Source organism: Conger conger, chromosome 4 (genome assembly GCF_963514075.1).
Source record: "Conger conger chromosome 4, fConCon1.1, whole genome shotgun sequence".
Classification (NCBI taxonomy): Eukaryota; Metazoa; Chordata; class Actinopteri; order Anguilliformes; family Congridae; genus Conger; species Conger conger.
The window spans coordinates 79,192,733-79,215,065 of NC_083763.1; the positions used below are offsets into that span (position 1 = coordinate 79,192,733).

The following is a 22,333-nucleotide window of genomic DNA, read 5'->3' on the forward strand; positions in this document are numbered from 1 at the left end:
GTGCCCTGAAAAGGGTACTGTGACATCACGATTGGGGCGGGACCAGATTCGACTGGCAGTTCTCACACCAGGGCCAAAATGCTATCATTCCATGAATGTGGAAATAATGGCATGGACTAAACGCTTTCATTGGGCATACAAACACATTTACCGCCTCAAAAGAATGTGATCTAGAGTGTAATTGCCCTATAAACATTTACATTTATTGTATTTTTAACTGGAGAGTCTGCAGCAACTCTGTGGCAGCAAGATGAGGGGAACACATTAAACAAAAGGAGAGAAAGAGAGCAGGAGAGAGGGAACGAGAGAGGGAAAGGAGGAAGAGAGAGATTGTGTAACAGTGATGTCGTCACCAGCCCAGTGCCCCGATGACCTACTGACCTACTTCTGTTCTCTACCAATCACACGCCTGCTACACACCCTCCCAAATCACTGAGCAGGCAATCACATGCCTGCTACACATCCTCACAAACCACTGTAGCCAAGAAAGCTGAAGTCAGAAGTTACTCTGGAGTCACACACACACGCACACACACACACACACACACACACACAAAAACACACACACACTGCAGTTCACTCGTGGGTTGGAGGGTTTTAAGAGTCGACCAAAGTACAGGGCATGGCCTACAGGTACGCTGCAAACTCAGACCAATCAGAGCAGGGTACCCACACTCACTCACACACATGTACAGATGTGTAAGCATGTACCAGAGTGTGTTTGTATGTGTGTGTGTGTGTGTGTGTGTGTGTGTGTGTGCGTGCGTGCGTGCGGGGTGTGTGTGTGTATTGTGTATGTGTATTTTATGTGTGTATTGTGTGTGTGTATGTGTATTGTGTGTGTATTGTGCGTGTATGTGTATTTTATGTGTGTATTGTGTGTGTATGTGTATTGTGTGTGTATTGTGTGTGTGTATGTGTATTTTATGTGTGTGTTGCGTGTGTATTTTATGTGTATTTTGTGTGTGTATTGTGTACGTGTATTTTATGTGTGTTGTGTATGTTCTTTCCAAAGGTTTCCCCTGAAACTTGGCAGGCCTGAAACAGGAAACAGCAAGTTGCCAAGTAGGTCAGTAAGGTGCCAGAGACCGTCACACAGACGCTTTACAGAGACCGTCACACAGACGCTTTACAGAGACTGTCACAGACGCTTTACAGAGACCGTCACACAGACGCTTCACAGAGTAACGGAAAGTAAAAGGAAAGGGGAACACCAGGCCCCAAAACAGCAAGTACAGGAGGTACACCTCCCTGGGGGGGAACCCTCAAACAGAAACTCCCCAATCCTCTGCACCAATCACCAGCTCTGTTACAACCAACACACCAATCACCAGCTCTGTTACAACCAACACACCAATCACCAGCTGTTACAACCAACACACCAATCACCAGACCTGTTACAACCAACACACCAATCACCAGCTCTGTTACAACCAACACACCAATCACCAGCTCTGTTACAACCAACACCCCAATCACCACCATCACAAAAGCATAAACTACACCCTCCATTACAATCAATGGAGCAATCACAACCTCCAAAAGAGAGGTTTATCTGTATCAAACCATCTTAAAAAGAGATTCTTGCCTAGATTAAACATTTAATGTTGTCTTTCATCCTCACTGTAGCAAAAATCCAATGGAATAATTTTCATAAAGTTTTATTCAAGACAGGGCACAAAGGGCACTTCCTTTCCAGGAACTCCATCTCACAGGAACTCCATCTCACAGGACAGGAACTCCATAAATGTGTTTTCTGCTCTCCTTCCCTTTTCCATCCTCCCCCAAGTGACCTTCTCAAGTGTCAGAGACACACCTGATCTACAGAACCAGATCCAGCCCAAACCCATCTGCACTTTTTTTGTTTTGTTTTACTATGCAATATTTTGGAAAGATGAGCCGTCCAGAAGACATTTGGGTGAGGTGGGACTATGAAAGCTGCCATGCTAAATGCCCTGGTCTGAACAATACACCAGATATACCAGCTGCTTAGAAATGAGTGACTAAGGGCTGCAGTGGCACACTACAGTAACGGACCGTGATGCACGTTCAATTCCCGAGCCCGCCAAAGCCCAGTTTAGCCAGCACACGTGGAGCGGCATAAAAGGCTGTGTGTGCACGTGAGTGTGTGTGTGTGTGCATGTGTGTGTGTGTGCGCGCGTGTGTGTGTGCCCGTGTGTGTGAGAGAGTGTGCGTGTGAGCGTGTGTTTGCCTCTGTGTGCGCGTGTGTGTGAGTGTGTGCGCACGTGTGTGAGAGAGTGTGTGTGTGCGTGTGTGTATGTGCACGTGTGCGCGCGTGTGAGTGTGTGTGCGCACATGTGTGAGAGTGTGTGTGCACGTGTGAGTATGCACGCGTGTGAGTGTGTGTGTGTACGTGTGTGTATGTGCGCGTGTGAGTGTGTGTGCGCACGTGTGTGAGAGTGTGTGTGCACGTGTGAGTATGCACGCGTGTGAGTGTGTGTGTGTGCGCACGTGTGTGAGAGTGTGTGTGTACGTGTGAGTGTGAGTATGCGCGCGCGTGTGTGAGAGTGTGTGTGTGTGTGCGTGAGAATGCGTGTGTGTGTATACCTGTGGGAGCTGGACTGGAAAAAATCTCAGGAAGGCACAATTCTGCTGGTCAGCTGGTCAGGCCTGATTCTGACCACAGTGAAGAGGATCACTCTGCAAGAACACAAACACACATTTCAGCTCCTTGAAAGGTTATTACTGCCAACAAATTTTTTTTTGGTTTCAGAAGCTGAAAAAAGAAGAAAAAAAAAGGATATATTATAATGAAATAATGGCACCATTAAAAAGTAGATGTAATATTTTATTTTTGTCTTGTTAATGATCTTGGTCAACTCCAATTACTGGGGAATTACTCCAAGGAAAATGTTCAGGTGAAAATGACTGCCCCCCAGTGGCCATGTGTGGTTGTGCCACATCTCTCCAGGCAGGGAGAACAGTGCCTGCTGCATCAGCACACGGGGCAAACAGCAGGTTTGTATTTCTCTGGAAACCCCCCCCAAGAGAGCAGCTAAAAGTAATCTGCAGCAGAAGGTTGATGTATAGTCCAATGTATTAGCCCACTGTAAAATAGTTTAATAACATGTAATGTAATGTAATGTAATGTAATGTAATTGGTCAATTTAAACAGAGCTAATGTTGATGCAGCCAAGTTGGCTGATTGGTAAAGATCGGTTAACCCTTTTGAGGGCAATTTCCACCCATTTTGATCTAGCCTGATAAGTGTCAATATCTCAAAAACTATTTACTGCAGACACATGGCTGAAGACTTAAAATCACAGAACAGGCTTGAACCTTTCAGGAATCTGAGACAGAATTTATGTCAGAGCATGTACATACGGTGTACGCTAAATATGTAAATGCTGTAAAATGTAGTTTATATATATATATATTATATATATTTGAATATATTGAGGTCAAGGACCAGGTCTTCCACCAGTGTACTGCAGCCTGGCAGTCGGCTGGCCCGAAGCATCAGGGAAAAGCTTCTTTAATGCATTTTTAAGATGTTTTTTTAAACAGAGGGGCGGCTCGGTTGGAAAGCTCACCAGCGACATCTGTTGGTTAAAACATGAACGCATTATAGGAAAATGTTCTGTACTGACGCTTCAAACCATCACAAGCTAACATTACCGTGCAAGCCATTTCTTATTTCGTAGGCTAACTAACCTCGTTACAAACTGCGTTATCACCTCATTTAGTTGGTAAGTACATAATTTTTATATTAACGTAAGCAGTATGTATGTAATATTAAATTCACAGCATATGAAAGTAAAGTTCAATACATTGTATTATTAAATCGCCATCAAAATAAGGACTTTGCTTCTTTATTAACAACGTTAGCTCGATGACATTGATGTGCATGACAACATGGTCATTTCGCTAACTTCGCTCGCTAGTCAAACAGTCAGTAGCACAGATACTTCCTTTGTGACAAAGGTAGACTAAAAGCCAAAAAACCTTACACAGGTTTTTCCAGACTGCCAAATACTGGAGGTGAGTGCGATGAGGAAGAGGATGTCCACTCCTTCATCAGCACTGATGTAAAGACACTGCTGTCTACCTACAGGGCAGTTTAATGCAACATGGTAGCAATACTACTTTGCTTGCTTTCACATATCCAGTGTTTTTCTGACCCCAGTACTCACAGAGGAGAGGACAATTATAAGCAAATGGAATGTCCCTAGGCCAGAAAGCGATCTCTTGGATCTCTAGCACAGTAGCCAATGAGGACTTGAATACGTTTTTGTACAGTGCAAAAAATTGTATTTACAGCAAGGAGGTCCTGGGTTCGAATCCCGGTGGGCCGGGGCCTCTCTGTGTGGAGTTTGCATGTTCTCCCCGTGTTTGTGTGGGTTTCCTCCAGGTACTCCGGTTTCCTCCCACAGTCCAAAGACATGCAGGTTAGGCTGATTAGAAAGTCTAAATTGCCCTTGGATATGAGTGTGTGAGTGAATGGTGTGTGTGCCCTGCGATGGACTGGCGACCTGCACGAGAACACTGAACTGTATAATAACGGTTTATATTACGCGTCATATTCATAGACTGTGGGAACAGTGTTGTGGTTTGAGGTCGTTTGTTGCTGCAATTCCTCTCTTGACCGTTAGGAGTCCTATTGTACCTTTAATGCAGTCAGTGTGTCTCTGGGCCTGCCTTAATGCAGTGCGTCTCTGGGCCTGCCTTAATGCAGTGCGTCTCTGGGCCTGCCTTAATGCAGTGCGTCTCTGGGCCTGCCTTAATGCAGTGTGTCTCTGCCCCTGCCTTAATGCAGTGCGTCTCTGGGCCTGCCTTAATGCAGTGCGTCTCTGGGCCTGCCTTAATGCAGTGCGTCTCTGGGCCTGCCTTAATGCAGTGCGTCTCTGGGCCTGCCTTAATGCAGTGCGTCTCTGGGCCTGCCTTAATGCAGTGCGTCTCTGGGCCTGCCTTAATGCAGTGCGTCTCTGGGCCTGCCTTAATGCAGTGCGTCTCTGGGCCTGCCTTAATGCAGTGCGTCTCTGCCCCTGCCTTAATGCAGTGTGTCTCTGGGCCTGCCTTAATGCAGTGTGTCTCTGGGCCTGCCTTAATGCAGTGCGTCTCTGGGCCTGCCTTCATGCAGTGTGTCTCTGGGCCTGCCTTAATGCAGTGCGTCTCTGGGCCTGCCTTAATGCAGTGCGTCTCTGGGCCTGCCTTAATGCAGTGTGTCTCTGCCCCTGCATTAATGCAGTGCGTCTCTGGGCCTGCCTTAATGCAGTGTGTCTCTGGGCCTGCCTTAATGCAGTGTGTCTCTGCCCCTGCCTTAATGCAGTGCGTCTCTGGGCCTGCCTTAATGCAGTGCGTCTCGGCCCCTGCCTTAATGCAGTGTGTCTCTGGGCCTGCCTTAATGCAGTGTGTCTCTGGGCCTGCCTTAATGCAGTGTGTCTCTGGGCCTGCCTTAATGCAGTGCGTCTCTGGGCCTGCCTTAACGCAGCCAGTGTGTCTCTGGGCCTGCCTTAATGCAGTGCGTCTCGGCCCCTGCCTTAATGCAGTGCGTCTCTGGGCCTGCCTTAATGCAGTGCGTCTCTGGGCCTGCCTTAATGCAGTGTGTCTCTGGGCCTGCCTTAATGCAGTGTGTCTCTGCCCCTGCCTTAATGCAGTGTGTCTCTGGGCCTGCCTTAATGCAGTGTGTCTCTGGGCCTGCCTTAATGCAGTGTGTCTCTGGGCCTGCCTTAATGCAGTGCGTCTCTGCCCCTGCCTTAATGCAGTGCGTCTCTGACCCTGCCTTGATGCAGTGCATCTCTGACCCCTGCCTTAATGCAGTGCGTCTCGGCCCCTGCCTTAATGCAGTGCGTCTCGGCCAATGCCTTAATGCAGTGTGTCTCTGGGCCTGCCTTAATGCAGTGCGTCTCTGCGCCTGCCTTAATGCAGTGTGTCTCTGCGCCTGCCTTAACGCAGCCAGTGTGTCTCTGGGCCTGCCTTAATGCAGTGTGTCTCTGGGCCTGCCTTAATGCAGTGTGTCTCTGCCCCTGTGTTAATGCAGTGTGTCTCTGGGCCTGCCTTAATGCAGTGTGTCTCTGGGCCTGCCTTAATGCAGTGTGTCTCTGGGCCTGCCTTAATGCAGTGTGTCTCTGGGCCTGCCTTAATGCAGTGTGTCTCTGGGCCTGCCTTAACGCAGCCAGTGTGTCTCTGGGCCTGCCTTAATGCAGTGCGTCTCGGCCCCTGCCTTAATGCAGTGCGTCTCTGGGCCTGCCTTAATGCAGTGCGTCTCTGGGCCTGCCTTAATGCAGTGCGTCTCTGCCCCTGCCTTAATGCAGTGCGTCTCTGGGCCTGCCTTAATGCAGTGCGTCTCTGCGCCTGCCTTAATGCAGTGTGTCTCTGGGCCTGCCTTAACGCAGCCAGTGTGTCTCTGGGCCTGCCTTAATGCAGTGCGTCTCTGGGCCTGCCTTAATGCAGTGCGTCTCTGGGCCTGCCTTAATGCAGTGCGTCTCTGGGCCTGCCTTAATGCAGTGCGTCTCTGGGCCTGCCTTAATGCAGTGCGTCTCTGCCCCTGCCTTAATGCAGTGCGTCTCTGGGCCTGCCTTAATGCAGTGCGTCTCTGGGCCTGCCTTAATGCAGTGCGTCTCTGGGCCTGCCTTAATGCAGTGCGTCTCTGGGCCTGCCTTAATGCAGTGCGTCTCGACCCCTGCCTTAATGCAGTGCGTCTCTGCGCCTGCCTTAATGCAGTGTGTCTCTGGGCCTGCCTTAACGCAGCCAGTGCGTCTCTGGGCCTGCCTTAATGCAGTGTGTCTCTGGGCCTGCCTTAATGCAGTGCGTCTCGGCCCCTGCCTTAATGCAGTGCGTCTCTGTCCCTGCCTTAACGCAGTGTGTCTCTGTCCCTGCCTTAATGCAGTGCGTCTCTGGGCCTGCCTTAATGCAGTGCGTCTCTGGGCCTGCCTTAATGCAGTGTGTCTCTGCCCCTGCCTTAATGCAGTGCGTCTCTGGGCCTGCCTTAACGCAGCCAGTGCGTCTCTGGGCCTGCCTTGATGCAGTGTGTCTCTGGGCCTGCCTTAATGCAGTGTGTCTCTGGGCCTGCCTTAATGCAGTGTGTCTCTGGGCCTGCCTTAATGCAGTGTGTCTCTGGGCCTGCCTTAATGCAGTGTGTCTCTGGGCCTGCCTTAACGCAGCCAGTGTGTCTCTGGGCCTGCCTTAATGCAGTGTGTCTCTGCCCCTGCCTTAATGCAGTGCGTCTCTGGGCCTGCCTTAACGCAGCCAGTGTGTCTCTGGGCCTGCCTTAATGCAGTGTGTCTCTGTCCCTGCCTTAATGCAGTGTGTCTCTGTCCCTGCCTTAACGCAGTGTGTCTCTGGCCCTGCCTTAACGCAGTGTGTCTCTGGCCCTGCCGTAATGCAGTGTGTCTCTGTCCCTGCCTTAACGCAGTGTGTCTCGGCCCCTGCCTTAATGCAGTGTGTCTCTGGGCCTGCCTTAACGCAGTGTGTCTCTGGGCCTGCCTTAATGCAGTGTGTCTCTGTCCCTGCCTTAACGCAGTGTGTCTCTGGCCCTGCCGTAATGCAGTGTGTCTCTGGGCCTGCCTTAATGCTGCTGTCACAGTGTTGTTGGGCTGTACTGGGGGCACCCATCAAAGGATACTTGCCACCGGGCCTAACAATGTTTCTGGGGGAAACCCTGAGGACTTTATATTTGGGGCCAAACTTGATGTCGAAAAGATATGGACAGGCATTCAAATTCCACACATTTTCCAAAAACTGCACCCACTCAAGCGCCCCAAAATCTCCATATACAAAACATCTGCACCAAATCTCTCCATATACAAAACATCTGCATATCTTTAACTGCACCCAGATGTTCTCAAGTGCCCCCAAATCTCTCCATATACAAAACATCTGCACCAAATCTCTCCATATACAAAACATCTGCATATCTTTAACTGCACCCAGATGTTCTCAAGTGCCCCCAAATCTCTCCATATACAAAACATCTGCACCAAATCTCTCCATATACAAAACATCTGCATATCTTTAACTGCACCCAGATGTTCTCAAGCGCCCCCAAATCTCTCCATATCTGTCCCGCTTTTTTCTCTCAATTTGTTTGCCCATTGTACCCCATCTCTCCGGATCATTAGATCCATTCGTGCTGCTGAGGGATAGGGTCGAATGCAGTGTATCCTAGATAACACAGGTAAAACAGACTTCTTCATGCAAAATGTTAAGAAAATTCATATGCGTGTTTTAATTTACATATATGAAAGTACGTTCGTATAAAGCATGCCCAAAGTGTCCAAAAAGCTATTCAAAAAGGATTACTCACCTAACACTTTCTAACTTCATTTAAAAATTAGGTTAACCAGAGCCCTCTTAGCCCTGTTAGCCAGTGCGATTAAAAAAAAAAACTATAGCAAGCCCAAATCCTGTAATTATGCATGTCTGTACATTCATTCTGCTATGCTAAAGCAGTGATATTCCGAAACTGTCTGTCACCTGAATATGACACATTATACCTTGTTGGAAAGGGTAGGAGACCCTGTACAAGAAGCATGCCATGTTTTACATTAGTTTTGTTGTGAAATGACCTAGTAATGCTTTTAAGCAAAAACAACAAGTAGTTCAAGGTGGCATTTGCTTAGGTATAATCCCGATATAGGTGGTTCTCGAAAATGGCTGAAAGGATTATGATATAAACTTCAAGGTTAGTCAGAACAGTCAAAGCTTCCTAAGCAGGTGGGATATTTGGTTCCATAAATATGTCTATCAAATGATTTGCAAAACAAATGATTGCATTATTTACTAAACAAACTTGTATTTCCTCCGACATTAGACTACGGTTAAATTATGAGCGGAGATCCCACACCTGGGCCCTCCTTCATACATGTTCACATGTTCCTGACTAGTTTTGTCAGTTTTGATGTGAGCAGAGCCCCACCTGTTTGTCTACATAAGGAGTATGATCTTGTTTAAGACATGTGATTAATACAGTATTATATCATTTAGCTTTTAAACTAAACTAAGCAGTTGGTACACTGAGTGGTAGGAAAAGGCAAGCATTGCTGGGCTGACTGGCCTGTTCTCACCATTATGTTATGTTATGTTATGTTATGTTTAGGCCTATGAAATGGAGTAAGAACTAATTTACTTCATCAGATAATTTGACACAGGAAGCATTAAATTATTCTAGATTGTTCATACAGGGGCCTGGGGCAGACAGTGCCTACACAATAACACACACGAGCCATCGTAGAGGGCCTATAACCGTAACCCTAACCCAGCCTGCCAGATGATTCATGTGTCCTAACCCTCCTAACCCTCCTAACCCCCCTAACCCCCCCCCCAATGAAATGACGCAGGCACTTCAGCAGGTAAGGTAAGGCTACTGTGTTCATACTGCTGCGGATGTCATTCGCATGTGCCACTCTTGTTGGTTAAGAAAAGTTAAAAATGCTCTTCAGCTCCAAACCCAATCCCTTCGTTGATAGCAATCAACACAAGGGGGAGAGGCAGCTCTATTCTGGGGCACTGTTAACCAGGGGAGCTCAAAAATCGGGGAAATTCATCCAGTGTACAACTCCACAATGTACTCTGCTCCATCCAGTGTACAACTGCACAATGTACTCTGCTCCATCCAGTGTACAACTCCACAATGTACTCTGCTCCATCCAGTGTACAACTCCACAATGTACTCTGCTCCATCCAGTGTGATCAAACTGAACCCTGCTCACTACCGTCCACGCGCCGCTCAGCGCTTCTACCTGCTTAGTAACACACCAACTGGACCTGTGAGACACACCAATAATACTACAGTTAATAAACGGCCATTGGGCGCAAATAATATAATCCTGGACTTTCCGAGAGCCTTTGTAGTGTCATCTATCTTAGATGGGATAGTTCGATCGTTCCCTTTGAATCAGATCGCTTCCCCGGTCCAGTTAGCCATCAAATATACGGAAACTTAGCTGGCTGGGCTGGCTATTACTTGAACAAAATGAAGAAATTGCTTCGTCGATGCAGCGGACAAGCAAGTGACTATAAAAAGCAATTCCAGCATCGCGGTGCTGTTCTGAAATATCCACCATTGTGATTTTACTAGAAGGCTGGCCATAGAGAAGCTGCCAACATGACTCATTACACAGCTATAGCACAATGACACGGTAGGGCGATATCATGGAGCTGATCCTTAACTTCCGCTTTCAAGAAACTATCAAGATAGCCCTCAACTCATCTAACTAATGTTAGCTTCGCGTATCTTTAAAGCCAATGCTGAGTCGGATGAAATGCAATTATTCCACAAACATATCAACAGTTAACGCTAAAACGCAATTACAGAAAAAATAGTGTGGTGCTGGAACTGTGAATAAGAAGACGGCATTTAGCTAGCTGGTTAGCAGCCATGGTCGTTTAGACTGTGTCGCTTAACAGAAATGTGCAAGGTGTGCTGCTAGCAGGCTTGCTACCTGGATAGAAGTAGCAATGTCACTACCGCTGAGTCTCCAGTAGCCCACGAGCTGGGCAATATGCAAACTGACCAGCGACATCATTTTAAATGAACTAGGCTATATCGTTAGCTAACGTATGCAACTATATTCACAATGAGCACTTCACTAGGAAATCCAAGGAGGTAATAAATTATTTTTTTGAGAAAAACACACGGACGTGCAGAGTCCGTCAATTCCAGCTACAGGTTGCTCCGTCTTATACAACCATTTGTAGATCCACAGTGTACAGAAACGGAAAGGTATAAGCAACTTGCCAGTCAAATTTGTGATTTCCCCTACCCCATTCAAAATCAAACGCAAATGATAGAATGCAAATGAAGAAAATTACTTTAATGTCTACCAACATTCGACCTACTTAAGAGCGCAAAAAATAGCATACAGCTTGGAAATAATTCAATGAATTAAGACAAGCGCAAGTTTGATGCCATTGCATATGCGCACCCAAGTCAGTCTACCCGATGGCTGCGTATAGCCTATACCGTCACTCCACTAACTGGCTCTCGGCTAAATATAGATTCAAAGTCTGACAATAATTAGTGCAATCGATTAATTCGCAATTAGAAACAATATATCATAAATACAAAAGCCACGCTGGGGTATCGCTGCTAACAGACCTTTAGCCGTACCATACAGCACACACTCCCATCTATTTGCAGCCGAATACAAATGTGGGTCACCAGGCCTCCCGTCTTCCCCAGCGCAGAGGGAAAACACACGGACGTAGCCTGGCAAAAGGCGCGAGTGCAAATCACTTCATCCGAGCAGCCAATGGATGTAGCATTCATAAATCGAAATTCTCACCTTGCCCCATGAATTGCCCGTTTCTGCGTTTTTCCGTCCTTGTTTTGAATTAGACGGCTGGCGCTGGGCTGCTCTGGAGTTAGAAAAACACAAGGCCTTGTCCGGGTTCTGCAGGCATGCGCAGTGGCGTCCGACAGCGCAAATCTGCCGATACCACAAACCATAGCTCTGCTTGCGTGCGAAACAAGCTAAGATTTTATTGTCCTCTGCATCAATAATAAAGTGGTCAATAAACCAGAATTTTATACCTGGTTAAGGAACGGGTAGAAAAAAAAGTACCACCAAAATAGAAGCTAATCCTACAGTATTAGAACTACACGCACAACCCTGATCTCTAACGTCAGAAATAGAAATATTTATAAATAGTAGTACTCAACAGCAAGCCGTTGACATTTAATAAAAAATTACGTTGTTTTATCATTTTTGTAGTATGTTGAAAAAGTAAAATAGACCATTAGTACAACAGACCTTAAGTAGGCTACATAAATGTGTATTTCTTGCCATTTTAAATGTTTACAGCGTTCACTTAGGGTGCGTTTTGGGGGCAATTGTCTATTTGTATCATCATGCTTGCTTTCATAAATGTCTTATTTGCATTTTTGTTACGCAAATGTTCTGGATCTGGCATGTCGCCAATCAGGTCAAACGCGCACTTCAACCAAACTTCAAAAAGAGAGCGCGGAGCGGGAATTTTGATGGACGCGCACTGTGTCCAATCACCGCGTCTATGATAATGAACAATATTGTTCTGTTGACTTACTGACACTGAAACTGATTCAGAAAGGGCAGCGTTGTTTTTATTTCTTTTAGAAACTGGGGTGTGTGAGTTACCAAATATGACACCTTTGAATGACATTAAATGTCGTACTGCCTTCTGGGTTGTTACCAGCGGGACGATTAAGCAATATATTAAAGTGTGTGAAGGTGTAGGCTACATTTCTACATAAAAGGCTCTACGGTGCATATACTAACGCTATGGACAACGATATCAAAATGTTCCTGCACATACTTTGTTCGTTCAAAGTGAATGACATTGCATTAGTCATCAGCTAGCAGCAGCTAACATGGGCAAACCGTTGTAGTTACCCAAATATAGGTCTATTCTAAAACGTCAAGGTAGTTTACTTAACATGAGCCCTATAGTCTACGATTACGGCGAAGGACAACGTGCTTCAAAGATGGTTACCAGATCCTCGACTACTGCTTTCTGATTCAAAGGAAAGAGTCAGCAACTTTATGTTTTTATTTTATGTGCCGTTTAGTTTGGCACAGTTCTGTTCAAACAGCACCTACACGCGTTATCAGTTATAGCTGGCTAATAATTGGTCAATAAAGATTGTGCTCAAATAGTTTCCTATACGCTGGCGTCGTTGTCACTGTTTTAAGCCAGAAATAATCATTGTGAATGTAGTGGACACATCCATGATTTCGAAGAAAAACGTGCACATTTATTTATTCGTCTATTTCTGAGTGGGAATGAGTGACGCGACACGTCAGTGCTGCATGTCGCGGCGTCACGCTCTCCCGGGGTTTCCTCTGGCGACGGGCGCGAGTGTTCCCCGGGACTGATCATGAGCTCGGTTAGATATTTAGCGGAAAGGTGATGCGGGGGGTTTCCTCTGGACAAAGTTGGAAAGTGCAGGGGGTATTGTGCTGCGGAACCGTCCGGTCTTAAAATTAAAAACTGGGATAGAAGCCCGTAATGGCAGACAGGGGGATCCCGATACCCAAAATGGGTGGAGCTACCGTATTATGTGATCTGTCAATCACTAACTTGTTTGAACACGTGAACCAATGGAAACGGTCCAGTGGGTCACTGTAACATAGGTTTGACCCTCCCATATTGTTTTTCATTAGACTTCACTCTCCCTTCAGTCCCGACTGTGAAAGATCCCAGTACACTATTATAATTGCAGGCAGCCAGTAGCCTTGCCCCCTTTAACGGGCTTAATAGCCATGCCCCTCTACACCTCAGCTAAAGCATGAATAGTTTGAGCCACAAAATGGCTGCTGTCATACCCGGTGGGCGCTACACTGGTGGCAGTGCTGTCTATATTACACAGGGACGCGGGAATATCTTTACATTGTGATATATATATGCGATATCGCTAACTCCCCACAGACTGAGTGATTTTATAATAAGTAGTGTGACACATTAGAAGAAACGGCAGGAAAATACCTTAGCTGCATGCTCACTGCTGCCCTCTTCGGCTTATATGTGCCTAGCGTCTTTCCACTGCTTTCTGTTTCTGTGCAGGTTAACCAGTTAGCCTACAACTAGTTGTGAAAAGAGATACTGCCGGGTGTTTTTGTCTCTATTACCGGAAGACAGCGCTTGAGGCGTCTGGATTTCACAATTGTGTCGCATCGAAACCTCGAGTGGAAGGTCCTAGCAATGGATAGTCAAATTGAAATCTACGGGAGAAATCAAGTAGCTGTTTTCAGTAACAGAAGCAAAGTCTGTTTGCAATTACTTATCTATTAAGACGGGTTTAAATGCATTTATTGGCGAAATGTTCAGAAATGTGGAATCATTCATGTATTATTATATGCTGTATTTTATTTAATTTCAGTTCATGAAAAACAGGTCTTGTGTGGTATTATCACACAACGTGGGTGCAGTTGGCGATCTAATTCAGCCAATTATAAATCTAACATTTTGGATGTTTATATTTTTATGTATATTCTCTGTGAACCCTTCTGTTGTGACACAGTGAGACTGCGATGGAGGTTTTTCAGTTGAAAATGTTGAGTTCTCTCGCGGAGCTGCGCTGTCGGCCCCTGCTGCTCGTGGCCCTGACCCTTCTGTCCGTTCGGTGTGGTTCAATTGCTGTTTTTTCTCTAATATTTTTCATGTTTTAACCAGAGAAGTAGCTGAGGGGTTTCGAATATGAACTCTCAGATTGTCAGAGATATGCAAAAAATATCCAACAAAATAGCCGACAAAAATCTCCTGTGTGTTTCAGTTCATGTTTAAGCAACGATAAAAACACATTTTAAGTACAGATATACATATTTAAAATAAATTCAAATGTCTTTTGCTAAGACTTAAGCCCCTATATTCATGGACATATAGCAGTGAGACACACATTCACTCATGCTATCTTTAGCCTACTTTTACTGTAGCCACTTATCCTGGGCTTCTTCCAAAGTAAACACTAGTGCAGAGACCATAGATCAAAGTACAGTAATTCCCTGGAGGGAGAAAGTATATTTCCGTGAGACAGCAAACAGAAGAAGTGCAGATGTGACTTGCCTATTACTGTTTTGAACAACACACAAAGGTTAATGGTTCATGTCTGTCGAGTATACACACACACACACATAATCACACACATATACACTCAGAGATAACTTTATTAGGTATTTATTAGACCAATTTTTTTTTTTTTTTTGGTCCTCTGCTGCTGTAGACTATCCACTTGGAGGTTTGATGTGTTGTGCGTTCAGAGATGCTCTTCTGCATACCACTGTTGTAATGTGTGGGCGGCCTGTAGCGTAGTGGTTAAAGTAAATGACTGGGACACACAAGGTTGGTGGTTCAATCCCTGGTGGAGCCACAATTAGATCCACACAGCCGTTGGGCCCCTTAGCAAGGCCCTTAACTCTCCAGGGGAGGATTGTCTCCTGCTTAGTCTAATCAACTGTATGTTATGGATGAGAGCGTCTGCCAAATGCCATTAATTTAGAACTGCTACTCACTGGATGTTTTTTTCGGATGAAAATCAGAGGAGATCAGCAGTTTCTGAGATACTCAAGCCACCCTGTTTGCCACCAAGAATCATTTCACGGTCAAAGTCACATTTATTTGGTCTGAACAACAGTTGAACCTCTTGACCACCTCTGCGTACTTTTATGTATTTAGTTGTGTACTAATTGTGATTACTAATTGCAGGGTGTGCACGGATGGTGCAGTGGGTAGCACTGCCGCCTCACAGCAAGGAGGTCCTGGGTTCAAATACCAGTCGTCCGGGCCCTCTCTGTGTGGAGTTTGCATGTTCTCCCCGTGTTTGTGTGGGTTTCCTCCGGGTACTCCGGTTTCCTCCTACAGTCCAAAGACATGCAGGTTAGGCTGATTGGAGATTCTAATTTGCAATAACAAGCTGGTGTACAGGTTAACCTAATAAATTGCTCACTGGGTGTAATTCCTTCTAAATCACAGCTGTTCTGTCCCATGACTCTACCACCAGAGGGCACTCAAATCACATATTTCACAACAAAGTAATATAAGCGGACAGGAAGTTGACACATTACAACAGTGGAATGCAGAAGAGTCTCTGAACACACAACGCATCATAACTCTAAGTGGATGGGTTACAGCAGTAGAAGTCTAAAAAATAAGTCTAATAAATACCAAATAAAGTCCTTGGTGAGTATATTTTCTGTGTTAAATAAAAAGAACATTTGTTTTCCATGAAAGAACCTCCTTACCTAGCTGCCTTCCCCACTTTTCTCCCAAACTCGGACACTCATGTTCATAAGCACGCACACACACACACACACACGTTCATAAACACACACACACACACCTTCATAAACACGCACACACACACCTTCATAAACACGCACACACACACACACCTTCATAAACAAGCACACACACACACCTTCATAAACACACACACACACCTTCATAAACACGCACACACACACCTTCATAAACACGCACACACACACACCTTCATAAACAAGCACACACACACACACATTCATAAACACGCAGAGACACACACATGTGCATAAACACGCACAGACACACACACCTTCATAAATACGCACAGACACACACGTTCATAAACACGCACAGAGACACACACGTTCATAAACACGCACACACATTCATAAACACGCACAGACACACACACGTTCATAAACACACACAGACACACACACACCTTCATAAACACGCACACATACACACACCTTCATAAACACGCACACAGATACACACACCTTCATAAACACGCATAGACATACACACACTTTCATAATCACACACATACAGACACACACACACAAACACAGACACACACACACTCAGGCTCACTCACACATTCACACACACACAGTCACACTCTCACACACACACACACACACACTCAGACACACACACACAGTCACACACACACGCACTCACACAGACACAATACAGACACACACACACACTCTCACACGCACACACACACACACACACACTCTCACACACACACACACACACACACTCAGACACACACACACACTCACACACACACACACACGCACTCACACAGACACAATACAGACACACACACACGCACTCACACACACACACACACACACACTCAGTCACACACACACTCACACACACACACACACGCACTCACACAGACACAATACAGACACACACACACACACACACACAATACAGACACACACACACACACAGTCACACACACTCACACACACACACACACACACTCACACAGACACAATACAGACACACACACACACACACAGTCACACACACTCACACACACACACACACACTCACACAGACACAATACAGACACACACACACACACACACGCACTCACACAGACACAATACAGACACACACACACTCACACACACACACACGCACTCACACAGACACACACACACACACTCACACACACACACTCACACAGACACAATACAGACACACACACACACACTCACACACACACACACACACACTCACACACACACACACGCACTCACACAGACACAATACAGACACACACACACAGTCACACACACTCACACACACACACACGCACTCACACAGACACAATACAGACACACACACACACACACTCACACAGACACACACACACACACACGCACTCACACAGACACAATACAGACACACACACACACACACACACGCACTCACACAATCACAATACAGACACACACACACACACACGCACTCACACAGACACAATACAGACACACACACACACACACGCACTCACACAGACACAATACAGACACACACACACACACACACACACGCACTCACACAGACACAATACAGACACACACACACACACACACACACAGGGTAATTATAGCCACAGAGGAGCAGAATACATGACCATGTGTGCCTGAGGCCCTTTTTAATCAAATGTTCAGACTGTTCTGTGTGCGACACGCTAGACTGACATACACGTCTGTTCTGTGTGCGACACGCTAGACTGACATACACGACTGTTCTGTGTGCGACACGCTAGACTGACATACACGACTGTTCTGTGTGCGACACGCTAGACTGACATACATGACTGTTCTGTGTGCGACACGCTAGACTGACATACACGTCTGTTCTGTGTGCCAGCGGAAAACGACACGCTAGACTGACATACACGACTGTTCTGTGTGCGACACGCTAGACTGACATACACGTCTGTTCTGTGCGCCAGCGGAAAACGACACGCTAGACTGACATACACGACTGTTCTGTGTGCGACACGCTAGACTGACATACACGTCTGTTCTGTGCGCCAGCGGAAAACAACACGCTAGACTGACATACACGACTGTTCTGTGTGCGACACGCTAGACTGACATACACGTCTGTTCTGTGCGCCAGCGGAAAACGACACGCTAGACTGACATACACGACTGTTCTGTGTGCGACACGCTAGACTGACATACACGTCTGTTCTGTGCGCCAGCGGAAAACGACACGCTAGACTGACATACACGACTGTTCTGTGTGCGACACGCTAGACTGACATACACGTCTGTTCTGTGCGCCAGCGGAAAACGACACGCTAGACTGACATACACGACTGTTCTGTGTGCGACACGCTAGACTGACATACACGACTGTTCTGTGTGCGACACGCTAGACTGACATACACGTCTGTTCTGTGTGCGACACGCTAGACTGACATACACGTCTGTTCTGTGTTCGACACGCTAGACTGACATACACGTCTGTTCTGTGTGCCAGCGGAAAACGACACGCTAGACTGACATACACGTCTGTTCTGTGTGCGACAAGCTAGACTGACATACACGACTGTTCTGTGTGCCAGCGGAAAACGACACGCTAGACTGACATACACCACTGTTCTGTGTGCCAGCGGAAAACGACACGCTAGACTGACATACACGTCTGTTCTGTGTGCGACACGCTAGACTGACATACACGACTGTTCTGTGTACCAGCGGAAAACGACACGCTAGACTGACATACACGACTGTTCTGTGTGCCAGCGGAAAACGACACGCTAGACTGACATACACGACTGTTCTGTGTGCCAGCGGAAAACGACACGCTAGACTGACATACACGACTGTTCTGTGTGCCAGCGGAAAACGACACGCTAGACTGACATACACGACTGTTCTGTGTGCCAGCGGAAAACGACACGCTAGACTGACATACACGACTGTTCTGTGTGCCAGCGGAAAACGACACGCTAGACTGACATACACGACTGTTCTGTGTACCAGCGGAAAACGACACGCTAGACTGACATACACGACTGTTCTGTGTGCCAGCGCAAAACGACGCGCTAGACTGACACACACGACTGTTCTGTGTGCGACACGCTAGACTGACATACACGACTGTTCTGTGTACCAGCGGAAAACGACACGCTAGACTGACATACACGACTGTTCTGTGTGCCAGCGGAAAACGACACGCTAGACTGACATACACGACTGTTCTGTGTACCAGCGGAAAACGACACGCTAGACTGACATACACGACTGTTCTGTGTGCCAGCGGAAAACGACACGCTAGACTGACATACACGACTGTTCTGTGTGCCAGCGGAAAACGACACGCTAGACTGACATACACGACTGTTCTGTGTGCCAGCGGAAAACAACACGCTAGACTGACATACACGACTGTTCTGTGTACCAGCGGAAAACGACACGCTAGACTGACATACACGACTGTTCTGTGTGCCAGCGGAAAACGACACGCTAGACTGACATACACGACTGTTCTGTGTGCGACACGCTAGACTGACATACACGACTGTTCTGTGTACCAGCGGAAAACGACACGCTAGACTGACATACACGTCTGTTCTGTGTACCAGCGGAAAACGACACGCTAGACTGACATACACGTTTGTTCTGTGTGCCAGCGGAAAACTAAAAGCTAAACTGACATACACGTCTGTTCTGTGCGCCAGCGGAAAACGACACGCTAGACTGACATACACGTCTGTTCTGTGCGCCAGCGGAAAACGACACGCTAGACTGACATACACGTCTGTTCTGTGTGCCAGCGAAAAACGACACGCTAGACTGACATACACGACTGTTCTGTGTGCGACACGCTAGACTGACATACACGTCTGTTCTGTGCGCCAGCGGAAAACGACACGCTAGACTGACATACACGACTGTTCTGTGTGCGACACGCTAGACTGACATACACGTCTGTTCTGTGCGCCAGCGGAAAACGACACGCTAGACTGACATACACGTCTGTTCTGTGCGCCAGCGGAAAACGACACGCTAGACTGACATACACGTCTGTTCTGTGTGCCAGCGGAAAACGACACGCTAGACTGACATACACGTCTGTACTGTGCGCCAGCGGAAAACTACACGCTAGACTGACATACACGACTGTTCTGTGTGCCAGCGGAAAACTACACGCTATCTACTGTATCATCATTTCAATTACAATGAGTGAAAAGGGCATGCGTGGCCTATTTTAACAGGGTTCCTGTAATCACAGGTAATGTGTGCTTTAAAGTCACACTGTCCCAATTATCATTGACTTTTCTGAGATGTTTGTGAATTTTCTGTTTTGTTGAAAGTTTCATTTCACACATGGATGGGCTTGGATCACACATGGATGGGCATGGATCACACATGGTTGGGCATGGATCACATATGGATGGGCTTGGATCACATATGGATGGGCATGGATCACACATGGATGGGCTTGGATCACACATGGATGGGCTTGGATCACACATGGATGGGCATGGATCACACATGGATGGGCTTGGATCACACATGGATGGGCATGGATCACACATGGATGGGCTTGGATCACACATGGATGGGCTTGGATCACATATGGATGGGCATGGATCACACATGGATGGGCTTGGATCACACATGGATGGGCTTGGATCACACATGGATGGGCATGGATCACACATGGATGGGCTTGGATCACACATGGATGGGCATGGATCACACATGGATGGGCTTGGATCACACATGGATGGGCTTGGATCACATATGGATGGGCATGGATCACACATGGATGGGCTTGGATCACACATGGATGGGCTTGGATCACACATGGATGGGCATGGATCACACATGGATGGGCTTGGATCACACATGGATGGGCATGGATCACACATGGATGGGCTTGGATCACACATGGATGGGCATGGATCACACATGGATGGGCTTGGATCACACATGGATGACACACACACACACACCCATACTGTACACACACACACCCATACTGTACACACACACACACACACACACACACACACACACACACACACACACACACACACACACACACACACACACACACCCATACTGTACACACACACACACACACACACACACACACACACACACACACACACATACTGTACACACACACACACCCATACTGTACACACACACACACACACACACACACACACATACTGTACACACACACACACCCATACTGTACACACACACACACACACACACACACATACTGTACATACACACACACACATACTGTACACACACACACACCCATACTGTACACACACACACACACACACACACACACACACACACACACACACACACACACACACACACACATACTGTACACACACACACACCCATACTGTACACACACACACACACACACACACACACACACCCATACTGTACACACACACACACACACACACACCCATACTGTACACACACACATCCACACACACCCATTTTCTTTCATTCTACCTGTTCCTATCTCATCCAAACTTTTAAAACCTAAGTACAGATACATATAAAAAACAGAATGCAACTTATTAAAAATATAATTTCATTTCATTGGGACTTATTCAGGTGGCTACATCACCACAGAGAGCACTATCATCATGTAGCACGTACAGCACTGTGTGCAATATCATCATGCAGCACGTACTGCACTGTGTGCAATATCATCATGCAGCACGTACAGCACTGTGTGCAACATCATCATGCAGCACGTACAGCACTGTGTGCAATATCATCATGCAGCACGTACTGCACTGTGTGCAACATCATCATGTAGCACGTACAGCACTGTGTGCAACATCATCATGTAGCACGTACTGCACTGTGTGCAACATCATCATGTAGCACGTACTGCACTGTGTGCAACATCATCATGCAGCACGTACAGCACTGTGTGCAACATCATCATGTAGCACGTACAGCACTGTGTGCAACATCATCATGTAGCACGTACAGCACTGTGTGCAATATCATCATGTAGCACGTACTGCACTGTGTGCAATATCATCATGCAGCACGTACTGCACTGTGTGCAACATCATCATGTAGCACGTACAGCACTGTGTGCAACATCATCATGTAGCACGTACTGCACTGTGTGCAATATCATCATGCAGCACGTACTGCACTGTGTGCAACATCATCATGCAGCACGTACTGCACTGTGTGCAATATCATCATGTAGCACGTACTGCACTGTGTGCAACATCATCATGCAGCACGTACAGCACTGTGTGCAATATCATCATGTAGCACGTACTGCACTGTGTGCAACATCATCATGTAGCACGTACAGCACTGTGTGCAACATCATCATGTAGCATGTACAGCACTGTGCTGTAGGCACCTGTATAACATTTGCTGAAGTTTGATCAAAATGCTCTAATTGAAAACCAGGAATGTTTAGAATCATGATGAAGTTTGATTTAAATGCTTTTATTAAAACTGTGAAATGGTTAGAATTGAGAATCATGTGCAAAAATACCCTTTCCTAAATGTTTCTATATATCTATATACTACATTTTAAATGCTGTTTAGTACTACAATGATAA

At 46.5% G+C, this 22,333-nt stretch overlaps 1 protein-coding gene across 2 annotated transcripts in view; it reads right to left on the reverse strand.

The window, feature by feature from the left end:
- The window catches only part of clocka (clock circadian regulator a), a 39,961-nt gene extending 26,452 nt beyond the window's left edge, over window positions 1-13,509 (reverse strand). Inside the window, exons 1-2 of one of the 2 annotated variants that reach the window (XM_061238823.1) lie at window positions 13,426-13,509; window positions 2,569-2,661 (exon numbers count right to left, since the gene is read on the reverse strand). The gene's annotated coding sequence lies outside the window, so the exon portion shown is untranslated. Of the gene's footprint in view, window positions 1-2,568; window positions 2,662-11,246; window positions 11,447-13,425 lie in introns of those variants that run through there. The other variant, XM_061238822.1, reaches the window with a different exon arrangement.
- Between the last annotated feature and the right edge of the window lie 8,824 nt (window positions 13,510-22,333).